Raw genomic sequence first — 13,348 nt, 5'->3', positions numbered from 1 at the left:
AAAATGATAGTAACACTGAAACATGTAACATTTCAGTGCATGTGTCGTGTCCAGCATAGGACAATTCAGATAGAGATTCAAGATTCAATGTGTTTATTATCATGTGCACAGTAAAAAAATAAAATAAAATAAAAAATAAAATAAAAAGTTTTGGTGTATGAAATTTGAAATGAAATATCTAGATGCTGTATCGTTAACGACCAGACTTGACGTTTTACCTCTCATCCAAGAGGCTTCTTCCGTTCTAAGTACCTGGAGGTGAGTTGGCTGGCTTTAAACAACATATACATTCATAATGCCTCTGCAGGCCTTATTGCACTACTTAAGGACCAGGTCTCAATTATATATCATGTAAATACAACACTGACATTCTGGCGTCCCCCTATACATGAGGTGCCACACACACACACACACACACACACACACACACACACACACACACACACACACACACACACACACACACACACACGCACGTTGCAACACGTTCACCCTTGTGAAGTGTATTTTGAAACTTTCCTCCGGAAGTCAGCCTCTACACGGTGACTGCTGACAGGAGTCGCAGCGCGGAGCTCCGACAGCGGACCATGAAGCTCCGCTCAGTCCGACCCACGTCAGTCCGCTGCAGCAGGAGGGAGGTTTAACTTAGAGAGCTGATTCATAGAAATCAACAGAGATTAAACTAAATAAAAGTGAGCCTTGTCAAAGTTGGACAGGGGCAATTATTGAGAACTTTCAAGTCCAGTCTTTCCTTTTTTTTTTCCTCCTTCTTCTTCTTTTTTTTTTCCATTTTCTTTCTGCCTGTCTGTCTCTCTTTCCGTCTCTCTTTCCTCCCTTGTTTCTTTCTTTCCTTCCTTTACTTGTTTGCTTTCCCTCTCTCTCTCGCTCTGTCTCCGGACTCGGTCATGGTGCTGGCTGTGCTCTCTGGACTTTACCCGCGGTGATGGGCCGGGTCGGGAGATGAGCAGCGGGCGGCGTGGGGGTGCCAGGTGCGCAAGAGGAGGTCTGGACGCTGAGGTAAGAACCGTGTGTGTGTGTGTGTGTGTGTGTGTGTGTGTGTGTGTGCGTCCGTCCCACTCCAAGACGGGCTTCAACTTTCTGCTCATGTGGAGGTGTGAGCGCGGTCTGATGACAGGACGTGGAGGAGAGCGCAGCCTCAACTTTCTGAGGTGACTGTGGCGTCTCCATCCGCAGCGCGGTGTGCGCTGGCGGGGGGATGATGAGGCGCTGTGTGAGCCGGTGAGACAGACATGGGGTCTGGCAGCTCGTGCTTTTTGGCTTTTATTTCGTCTGTTCCCTGAGCCAGTGAAGACCTCTGGAATAGAGCACGGGGTATGAGTGCATGTATACAGTATTGTGCTGGCTGCAACAGTGTGTTTGCTCATGATGAACGAGAGGCACATGATCACTGGAAATTGAAAAAGTCTGGAGTGTGATTAATGTCTCTCTCTCTCTTGCTCTCTGTTTTTGTTAGTTTTGTGGCTCAAGTAAATCTACTTTAAAAAGGACCGAGCTCAAGTAAATTACGTTTTAGTTTCTCAAGATTACGTGCTGCAGATCCAAATATGTGCATCATTTACTTTTAATACTCAAGTGCACATCATATCATATCATATTATATCAGATACTTTAACCCTTTTTACTCAAGTACTATTTGAATGGATGGCTTTCACCTTTACCATAGTCACATTAAAACACCAGATCTTTGCTTTTACTCGAGTATGACTTTTGGATACCTACTTTCTTTCTTTACAACACTGTTATTTTGTAATGGTAACAATAACAGGATCAAAAACTGGAGCGAAAACATTTTTCATTCCCTACGAAACAACATTTCCTTTTCATGAACCCTCCCTCAGTGCCTCGTGTTGCCTTGTGATCACTGTGTAAAGGCTGCGCTGTGGAAATGATCTGGAATCAGCACACTGTAGGAAATCTCTGGTCGGCTGACATCTGCAGAGGAGATTTATTGTAGCCCATTGCAGCTGCAGCCCTGTAGTGTGCCTTCAGGGTCTGCGAGTGGCCCTGCGGTCATCAGCGGTGGGTAAACAGTAGCCTATAGTGGCCACATTAACCATCACTTTAACATCACTGCTGTATCTCTATAAGGGAGTGCAGAAGACTGATTGAATCGTGTGTGTGTGTTGGGGGGAGATAATTGTCGTGATGAATTCACATATTCCATGATAATTATTAATCTGGTGACATGTGAGCATTGTTACATCTGAATAAAATGCAATGGCTGCAATGTATAAAGTCATTGTAGTAATTTCGATGTTTCATTTGCAGTTCGTGTCCCTTGTCAGGCTTGTTAGGAGTAAAAAAATTAAAAAAAAAACTGCTCTGATTAACGTCCATCTATTTGGATCATCCATTATTCGTTTAAAGATACACTATGCATTAAGTCAGCACGTCTCCCCTCCAGCTCCCGTCGGCAGTCACAGCGTTACAGAGCACGAACGCCCCCAAAACGGAGGTCGGCTCCCGCGGATCGCTGCTGCAGTCAGGTTGATAAACAGGAGTGAGGATAAATCTACTTTTTGATCCCAGAAGCTTAAAGTAATCTTTGAGCTCTTCTGCTGTTGTTAAACGTTTCAGTATCAGAGCAGAATCTGAATCTGACGCCGGGTGTTTATTCCCCACGGGGTCCAGCTCTAATCCAGAATCTCCAGTCGGCTCTAAGTAGTTGAGCAGCGGCTCTTGCCACACGCGCCGCCCGGCGAGTTGTCTTGGTAGAGTGCCCCTCAGCAGCAGAAGTCACATGTCATATGTTCAAGTAATTTTAAAAGCAAAAATGTCAAGTACTTATTCAAGCTTTAGAAATTATGGTAAACTGAGGATCTTTGAGTTTTATACTGAATGTATGTATAATCTATTCCTAAATAAACTTTTCTTTTCGATCATCGGAGCATGTTGCCCGTCAGGAAGTTTCCAGAACTGTTGCTAAAAAAGTTGCAGTTTGAAAATAACTTGAAGAACTGTAAATGACAATGATCTCTCTACAAATCCTGACTTGATAGTCCAACTGTAGCCGTCAGCGCTGAATGAAATGTAAAACTGAAATCAAAACAGAAAACATTTCAATTTCTGTTTCTGTGTTTTCCACTTTCGTGTCGGTGCCTCGGCACTCTGCGCCTCACCGACAGGTTCCTCCTCACAAAGCTGAGGTGAACTCTCATCCCATTAAAAGTCCTCCTGCTTTAAAATGAGATGAGAGCCGCTGATGTGAGTGGCTGTTGTTGAGTCCTGCACCAACCTCTGCCCCAAAGTTGGTGTTTGTACCAATCTCTGGAAACCCGATGCCTTTTCTCTCCCTCTGTGTCCTTTTGCCCCCGATCCCTGCTTTTGTCTGCTCTCCAAGAAGTAATATCCTAAGTTGTCCTGCCTCCGGGCTCCGTAGCCTCCCCAGACACCAGACCACTCTTTTGTAATGGTATGATGGCCAGAGATTTGATTTGCCTGGTCAGGATGGGCCGGCGCACATGCAGGGAAGTGTTTACAAAGGAGACATATTGATTCACAGACGTTGGTCTTCAAACGTGGAAGCGGGCAAAGTAAGCTAATGTCTTTTTTCCATTAACTTCCTCCTCCTGACACGATGGCTATTGTCAAAGGCCCAGGGTTTCAGTGGGTAAACTTCTTTTCAGTCGATATGCAAACAAAGGCAGAGACTGAAACGAGACTGGGCAAGGCTCATTCAGCAGGACAGCGGCTGGAGTCTGCGGGGGGCTGTTGTTGGAACAAAGTGACTGCTTTGATCAATGACATTCTGTTCATTAATGAATTGGAATCATTTCTGGAAGATACTTCCTGCTCAATTAAAGTGATGACGCCAATATGCTGGAATGCAGCAATATGAGAGTGATCAAAAACGACTTTGCAGGTGTTTAATGAGGACCAAAACACACTCAAGGATACTGAGAATCTCAAGCTCTTTCCCAGCAACACTGTTCAGATAAAACTCTCTAGAATATATTCTCATGTTGCTCAGGGCATCAATAAATCATCCAGGGACAAGGAGGGGACTTTGTTTCACAACTGTTCTAGCACTGATGTCATCCAGGTAATCATTTTTAATGGAGCTGTTGTTGAGCTGGAACTTTTGATCAAAACTCAAAACTTTTCACCTCCAGACACGTCGTCCTGTCTATACAAGTCAGTGAACAGTTCAATCGCAGCACCCGCAGTGGAAGGTGTTTCCTCTCCTTTGTGTCTTTTCGGCTGGATGAAGTCAAGTCCCTCCTCAGCTGTAAATTAAAGCGCATGATCCACAGGGACACAGAGTCTTCATTCAGGTTCTTGCTACAGGAGAACAATAATGTGAACACACAAACGCTCATGACCCAGTGCTGCCAGGAAACTTGACTCACCGTCGCCGTCTTTTTTTATCTGCGACGTCACACAAGACAAACAGAGGCTTGGTATGTGATAGTGAAACCTTTGATGAAGTGAAAGCAAAGACAATGGCGGCTATCTCCAAAATCTGTGACGTATCCATTTATACACAGTCCGCTGCAGTTAGACCAGAGCAGCCTCATGCATCCCAGATGCACATGGGATGCAGAGGTCAGTTTCAGACATGTCCAGAATGAAAAAGGAGGTTTACGTGAACGCTGGTCTTGCATATTTCATGCATACTTTCTATTGTTAGGCTCCTCTCTATGATCTCTCTGTTAACTATTCATGAGGGTGGGTTTAGGTATACAGTGCGAGTGATTACGCAAGAAGCCTCACATTAGTCACTCCCCTGCACACAACATCTACACCTAAAAACACGCACACCCACACACACACACATCGGAGCTTGACTATACCTTACACGTGCACACATATGTCCAGCGGCAGCAGCTACAAACCTAATTCAAAGGTTCCCTCCCTGATTTTGTTATCCATCCAAAGCGCTGTGTCGGCTCCCAAATCTTTACATTTCCTCCCTAGCCACTGGTGATGCTGTAAAAACTCAACTTGAAGTACGAGGAGTGAGCTGGGAGGAAATCTGGGGATTTTCTACACTTTCTGCCGTCCTTTGTTAAAGCAGTGTTACTTTCTGGAGAGAGACACTCGATTGACGAGTCTCATCGCCAGGTCGTCACACACGCCCCCGAGCACCTAACCCAAAGCATCAGTGTTCAGCAATCAGTTATCTCTCTTCAGGAAGTTACATTTAGTTGCCCTTTGCCCTTTAGTTTGCCCTTTTCTTTTGGAATTTGTGTGCGTTTGTGGGAAGTGAGTTTTTCGTGTTGTTGGTCAAAAGTCACACCCAGATGACGTCCATTAAAGCTGCTATAAAGAACTTTTAGATTTAGATGATTCTGGTGGCCCCTGGACGGATCTAGGATGCCCAGCCATTCTTCACATTGCAAGATTTTCCAAATGTTACTAATTTCTCATGGATTACAAACAGATCTTGATGGAGGATGTAGTTAGGTGGCAGGTATCCATGAGTGAGTGCAAGGGTTATGGGGGGTTTGATTCATTTTATAAACACATTTACAGTAATATAGGGCTTTCGAGTTGGATATAATATCATCCAAAGTATTCAGTTCTTCGTCATGAGTGAAATAAGCGATGTGGTGTGACAGCGCGGGATGTTGACGGGTGTATCGTGTCTGTGTGTGTATGTTTTTTATTCATGGCTGTTCAGAGAAGGTCTGCTCTATAAACACAATTGTTTATTTAATCAACATTGACCCAGGCTGGTTTCTGACGCATGCTGTGGTCACAGACACACATGCACGCATGCACACACGCATGCACACACACACACACACGCACACACACACACACACACACACACACACACACACACACACACACACACACACGCATGCACACACACACACGCACACACACACACACACACACACGCATGCATGCACGCACGCAGACACATTAGGAACACATTGCCCCTGTCTGGTTAAACAGAGACATTTTATCTGTCAGCTGAAATCACGTTATTAATATCCCCATTCTGCTGCTGATGTCATCAGCGTGAAACACCTCTGTGGCTAATTAATCAAGCAAATTGCTACGGGGCAGCGGGACATGAGGTCTGTGTGCATCCCAGATGTTGTTAATTGCAGATTTTTCTCTATGGATATAAAAGACTTCCACCACGTCATGGTAAAATACACACATAAGTAAAGTTCATGGTCGACAGCGTGCATTGCACACTAAGAATCTCTCTCACACATACTAACATTTTATTGCATGTACAACTGATTTTTATGGGTTGCTGTTCTTGTGGTCTGTTGACAAGTAATACATACATTTTTGTATTTTACTCAGGACATCAGAGAAGATGAATGTTCATATTGCAGATTGGATTAAAGGTGCAACACGTATACATTTTTGTCGAAAACATTTAAAGACTTAACTAAAATTTTCAAGAATGGGAACACCACTCTTGATATTTTGACGTTTATGTACTGTGTCGCAGAGATATCTACTCAAGTAAACATGCTAGCTCCGGCCCATCCTGGTCCAAAGCTCCTGTGCAAATAGTGTAAAAACCAAAACTCTGGCTGCACGGCTAACTAGCACCTAGCTAGTTAGTTAGAAGCAGTTAGCGGTTACTCTAGTGATTTGGTGCCCTCTATTTATATTGAGGATGAATTTGACAGGTGGCCAATTCTTACATATTGCACCTTTAAAATTTTACGCAAATTATTTTATTTCATGCAACTCGCCGGAGAGAAAGTTTGCATAGTAAGATAACGACAGATGCATATTTGCATTATACAGGACAGAGTGCTTCACTTCTCTCTCTTACAGAACAGGAAAACTACATCCGTTTCCTCCGGACTGACAGCAACAACTGTGTTCTCTGATAACTGTTGGCTTTACGTTTAGTCGTATACTGTAGTACTTGGCGAAAGCTAAATTGTTTATCCAAAGATTTGATAGGCTCTTGTTTTGTGAAATCATGCTGTCTCATTAATGTTCTCTACCTGTTGGCAGTTTGATAATTTCCGTTTCACCGCATTTTGCCTTTCTTACAGAAGATGAGATGACAGCATCTATCAAATACGCTACACTTTGACACTCGATTTTGTCGCTTTATCATTAAGAGCTTAGTTATAAACTCAAAACTCATTTTAGGTGTAGCCCTATTGCGGGTATCAGGCAATGCTGGAAAATCCCAGATTACGTCAGCCATGGGCGGAGGTCTCGTCCCGTTTTTATGAACAGACAGAGACTTTCAGGGATTGTTCTGCATGGTGGTCTTTCTTCGGCATCAGCTATTGGCTTTCATAAATCTCTTCTGCGATGTGTGCACTTTCATTCATGACTATCCTGATGAATTTATTCATCATGCTGCCCTGTTAGTTTCTCAGACTGACGGTGAAATTTAAAACCCTGAATCAGTCCATCACACTCGTTACGTAGCTGCGTCTCCCATCACTCGCTGACATTTAGTGCTCCTGGTCTCTTATCTCACCCATTTCCCCTCTTAATGGTAATATTCCTTTCTTTTTACAGCCAGTCTGATAAGGGAGCTGGTTAAACACACTCCCTTTGTTGCTCAGCTGTATGTCTTTCTTCCTCCCCTTGTCTTTATTTTATTATCTCCTTACACTCTACATTAACCCCCTTTGTATCCTCCACAACATGTCCTCCCACTACACTCTCCCACTCCTGATCGCTCTCAAAGTGTCCCATTCCTAATCTCCCTCTTATTATATTTTCTCCTTCTCTTTCTTGAAGCGTAAAATTAAACCTCTCCCACCTCTGCCCGTCCCACTCATCGCATTATATGTGTGCCTGTGCGCCATATGCGTGTGATCAGCTCAGCCATTCTCCCCCCTCGTCACCCCGCTCGTCTTTCATTTGACCCCGCACTTTCTCAGCGTTTCTCTTATGTATGTTTGGAACATATTGGTATTCTCTTTAAGCTCAGAGGCAAATGATGTCTGATGAGCTCCACTGAGAATAATAAGTGTGCAGAGACAGAGAGCGATGCAGGTTGAAACATGGTTGAAGCACGGCGACTCTCGAGACTGGTGACTGCTTTCATCACCAGCCTCCCCTCCCTCCTCGTATCAAACTTTTATTTGAATTTGGCGGACCCTGCCACCTTTCTAGCTTCAATCAGATAGTACCCCTTTAAGTCTAAGTAATTGTGCACTGAATAGACTACAAAAAATCTGATTAGTTTACCAAGTAAAAGTTTGAATCCAACAGAGAAAGGAGTTTCCAGCTCCAAATATGCAGAAATCCTTTCTCACGGCGCCGGAGTTGCCCCGTGTAGGTTTTTCACTAAGTGCAGCAAATTAGCCAGAGTCAGGCTGGGAGCAAAGTGAAGGGAAGCGATCCGCTGCCCCTGAGCTGATCTATTATACATGAAGAGCTAATATATAATGTGATCTACTATACACAGCTGGGAGGAAAGTCAAAGAGGGGGGATGAAAGAAGGATGGGGTGTGTCTGTGATGCTCATCTGACACTTGGATGAGTCAAACAAGACATTTTGACACCAGCAGCACAGATCTGCTGTCCCTGCTGTTTCCTGGTGAGGATGAATCCCGGCAGACAAACTCGCCACGCGACTGACTCATTAATTACTTTGCATAAATAGGCAGTAAAAAAAAAAAAGGATGATGGATTGGCTCACCGTCCGATGCTTTGTCAAATCTGCGTGGGCATGTAAATGTTTTGTTTTTCGGCCAACTCTGTCTCTCAGATACGTGGCACATCCCTGGAATTTAAGGAATGAAAGATATCGTTGTGGATGGGTCCGGACTTGTCAGTGCAGAGGCCACACTGGTAGACCGGTGTTGTCCCTCTGAGCTTTACCGAATGAGGTTGTGTCTGGCTCGTGTGTACTGATGCATTCTTAGTAGTGCGTGCATGCCTGTGTGCAGCTATGTGGACGACAGTAGTGCTTGCGGTGACTGGATTTATAATTAGACAGGTGAACATTTACCCTGTAGGATATCACTTACCCCTCTGTGTCTGTCATCGACTCCAAACTAATGTTTTAGTCATGCTGTCTGTCTGTTGTTGGGACAACCATTATCCCCACTATGTACGGGACAGCTGAAGTTTATCCTGATGTCAGTCCAGCCTGGTGCAAACGTCCCATCCGTCGCACCAGGAATTAACTCATGTTTTGCTGACGATTGAATGACGTGTTGCTTTCAGTTCTTTCAGTTCAGTTGCTGCAGAACGTTCTACGTTTCAACAGTACCAACGACACTCAGCGAGCTCAGATGAAACCCTGAGTGTGTTCTAACTGTTGAGTGTGTTTTGATGCATTTGGCTGTGTTTACAACAATGGTGAGACTTGCAAGCTTTTATTTACTGTAAGAAAAAAGAAACTGCGATGATTCAACACACTCGACGGTGTGACGTAGCCAGTGCTAACCCAAATGCCGCTGACAGTAACATCGCTTACCCTAATGTTGCTAATGCTAACGATGCTGATACTTGCTAATTTAAACTTTACTGGTGTTAGCGTGCTAACATTAGCGTGCTTACATTGGGGCAGTACAGCATGCCGGGCACATCCTGTAGAACGCCATTTTTTTGGTTTTTTGTTTTTCCCCACAAACTGTCAACTACCAAGACCCTTGATATTGACGAAACACAGCTAACACAAACGGTGCTGTACTATTATATACTTCAGTATTAGTGTGCATGGACAATTTTCTCTTTTATCAAGCAGTATGTCATCACACAATCAAACCTCATATCAAACTTTTAATTCTGAAAACAGGATTCAGACAAGCCTTATGTGATACCCTGATCAATATGAAGTGCCCTTGAATGAAATGGGTCTGGAATATACTACCAGGTGTATGGGAATGTGTGTGACTGACAGCAAACGCCACACATTAAGTCACTTTTTCCTGGAGCTAGACGAAGTGTGTCAGCAGAAAATGACGTTCTCTCTGAATCTGACGTTTACATTTGAAAAAAGAAGTCTTCCGTGTTTTCTCTGAGACATATGTCCAAACATGAAAAGGCAGGAAAGATATTTCATGTTTTGCAAAATCTAATTTAACATCTGAAATGTCTCTTTTTCTTTTAAACTCATCCTCAGATCTTCTAATTAAATAATTTGTGTGAGTGAGACTGACAGGATGAGTCTCACTTTTACCTGATCGGGTGTTATTGTGACATTTCACCAGCCTCTGTTCATCAGTGTGCTGATCCTCTGATTGACGAACATGCAGCCTGGCATCAGAGCAGCGACGCTGTGGGAGAACATAAAAAATTATAAGGCTTATTTAACACAAGCTCTAAATCAAAGTCTGTTCGCAGGTCTTAGGGAGAACAACTGAATATGTGAAATTAAAGTTGTATAAGTCAACCTGAAAAAACAACAACAACAACAGAGCAAATAACACAGACACAGGGTCTGAAGATATTTAGTTAACTATTAACCAAGGTACAAAGTTGCTTCACATGGCAGAAAGTGACATCTCAATTAACCCACTTATTGCAGCAAAGAGTTAAGAAGCTCTTTATTGGCTAACATGGAGCTTTTCCAGTTGAAGGTACTGGATAACACTGTTTATTAACGTCATGTAAGTGGGAGGTTGAGGCTGGTTCCAGCTCAGTAAGCCAGCACTGGATCAGGTTCTATCATGTGCCCCAACTAGTGACTTCTATGTATATACTGCATGATCAGTGGTGTCTGTTTTCTTAAGTGTAATTTGTACAATGGTACAAGTGTACTAATTGTAGTCAATTATGAGTTATAATTTAATTCATTCCTTACAGGATCTAGGCTTTTTTTTTTTTTTTTACTAATTCTACGCTCTTAGAAATAAGGGTTCTAAAAAGGGTTCTTGCTGAAGGGCTGAGGCCATAACCCAAACTATTTTCTTCTGAAGAGATAAAAGGGTTCTACAGGGTTATTTGTCAGACTGAGTTTTCCAGTATGAAATATTTCCATCCAAAGAAAATTGGGTTCTACATGAAACCTTGGAATAGAAAAGGGTTCTCAGTAGAACTAGTTCAGTGGGTTTGTATTAGCACACTTGCAGGTGAAATGGTTCTGGATAGAAACCCCAGTTCCCCCTTGTTGACCAAAGCAAACCTAGTGCTGGTTCAAAGTTGGTTCAACCTGTAAACCTTTTCTTGAATTGGTTTGCTTTTTCATGAGAGCCACCACAGAGTCTCATCTTTCAGTCACTGTATACATTTCCAATTTCCCCGCACTGCTCGGAACAACTATGTCAGACTACATAGACTCTTGGTGGTCATAAGCAGTTTTAACTGCTCCTTGATCACGGTAAACCCAGCCCCTATCGTAAGCGCCTCTTGACCAGTAAAGGTTTGTTGACCCTCTGGAACCAGTTTTCCTGGCAGAGAAAATTCTTTGGCTGTCAAAACACAAATGGTTATTTCCAAAATTGGCACTTGCTCCAAACCAGAACCTGACTGTCATGGTCAAAACAGAGTAAAAGAGAGTTCTGGGTGGAACAATTACACCATAGAACCAAAAAAGGGGTCTCCAATGCTGAAGAACCTTTTATGGTACTAGTTAGCTCTTTTATTTCTTAGAGTGTAATAGTTCCCAGGATTCGTTAAGTGTGTTTAAAGTGAAACTCTCACTAAAATGCAACCTAGGCTTTATTTGTGAATGTATATGAGTCAAACCTTCTTGTAAAGGCATAATTGTGATGAAAGAAGCACTTGTAAGATTGACCGTATTTTCATTTTCGGCTCAAACTCATTTTCAGTGGGAGTGCGTGGGGCACATTTATGCTAGCATCAAAATCAATATTTTTAAAACACTAAAAAGGCTCGACACAACATGAAAATTTGCTTGTAGTATCACCAGGGTCTCTACACATACCTCAACTAAACCACATACACTCTTCCCAGACGTGTCGATCCCCGAGTACGTCTGGGCTGCCATGATGACGACTAGAGGAAGAAGCTACTGCTAACATGAGTTGTTCAAAAACTTTCTTTTTAGTAAACTCTGTGTACACAATGTTCTCAATGCTCGTGTTCATGTGTAGAGACCCTGGAGATACTATGAGCAAAGTTTCATGTTGTGTCAAACCTTCTTAGTGTTTTAAAAACAGCGATTTTGATTTTTGATGCTAGCGTAAAAGTGCCCATAGCACTCTATTGAAAATGTGTTTGACACTCAAATGGAACTACGGTAAATCTGAAACAGTGGCTCTTTCATCGTAATTATGCTTTTACATGAAGGTTTGACTCAAATACATTCACAAAAAAGCCTAGGCTGCTTTTTGGCGAGAGTTTCACTTTAAGCAAGGGAAACTGGAAAAAGGAAGAGACAGCATCAGTCAGAGGAAGTGGAATATTGTTGGTATCTCATGTATTTTGGGATCGAGTGTGAAGTGCAATGTGAATGATGAACGGGGTACAAGCTGAAATATTTATCTAACTCGTTTTGTATTGAACACAAGAGGCTCACACACATTCCATACACCTTTAATGAGAGTCTCGAGGTGTCGACTGAACGTGAAATGTAATTTTTGTCCAGCTTCCAGCCTGACAGAATTGCACAGATTAAACTCTTGTTCCCACTGTGGCTGCTGCCCTGTGCTCATACGATTAGAGAGAATCCTGGTCCTAGGAGTGAGTGCTCAAGGACACCAACCCTGAGCAGTGAGGATATTGATTCTTGAATAACAACAAGTTCTCTATTACAGACCTAAATCACGTTTGAGGTCTATTGTGTTGGTCTTACCCACTCCTAAAGAACAATCTCACCCAGATCAGCTGAGCAGTCAGCCTCAGCAGCACAGCTGACCATCTTCATGATCATCGGTGTGTAGAGTCCCTGCCCCGCTCTGGTCAATATGCTGTGGTCCTTAGGCACGGTGGATTGAGAGGCTGATGGAGATCTACAAGGGCCTCCTGCCTGTTTAATCTCACATGTCCCCAGTGCCACTGTGCATTTACCTCTACTGTGACTACAACACCAGCAAGCAGACATGTACGACATTCTGCCAAAAATCACGGAAGATATCTGCAGCAGAAGACAAGACCTCAACAGCTTATCCAGTCCACTAAAGGTGAAAAAACATCAAGAGACTTCCATGTATGGTGTACAAAAGCTTTTTGGAGCTTTACAGCCCCAATGCAACCTTCTCCAAAACAAGTGTGATCCAAAATTGATTTGAAAAGACAGTATTTATACTCTCAACGAGCAGTGAGCCACTTCAGATGTGTTGCACGCTAATGCTTTTAGCTTAGTAGCTAAGTGGTGTAAAATAGTGTTTTATAAAGTCAGTCAACAAGATTACACTGGAAAAGCTGTACTGAGCCATTTCATTTTTATTTCTGATAGTTTTTTTAAGTTTTAAGAACAAGTCCCCGTCTCCTTCAGTTGTGAAAACTTTCCCCGACTTTCCAT

The 13,348-nt window shown here is 43.0% G+C and overlaps 1 protein-coding gene across 2 annotated transcripts in view; it reads left to right on the top strand.

Annotated features, from left to right (window-relative positions):
* The first annotated feature begins 575 nt into the window (after window positions 1-575).
* The window catches only part of gcgrb (glucagon receptor b), a 46,276-nt gene continuing 33,503 nt past the window's right edge, over window positions 576-13,348 (top strand). Inside the window, exon 1 of one of the 2 annotated variants that reach the window (XM_037115770.1) lies at window positions 576-1,017. The gene's annotated coding sequence lies outside the window, so the exon portion shown is untranslated. The remainder of the gene's footprint in view (window positions 1,018-13,348) is intronic. The other variant, XM_037114976.1, reaches the window with a different exon arrangement.

This window comes from Acanthopagrus latus, chromosome 1 (genome assembly GCF_904848185.1).
Source record: "Acanthopagrus latus isolate v.2019 chromosome 1, fAcaLat1.1, whole genome shotgun sequence".
Lineage (NCBI taxonomy): Eukaryota > Metazoa > Chordata > Actinopteri > Spariformes > Sparidae > Acanthopagrus > Acanthopagrus latus.
The sequence above is the reverse complement of the archived record's forward strand: the minus strand, read 5'-3'. Positions and strand labels throughout refer to the sequence as shown.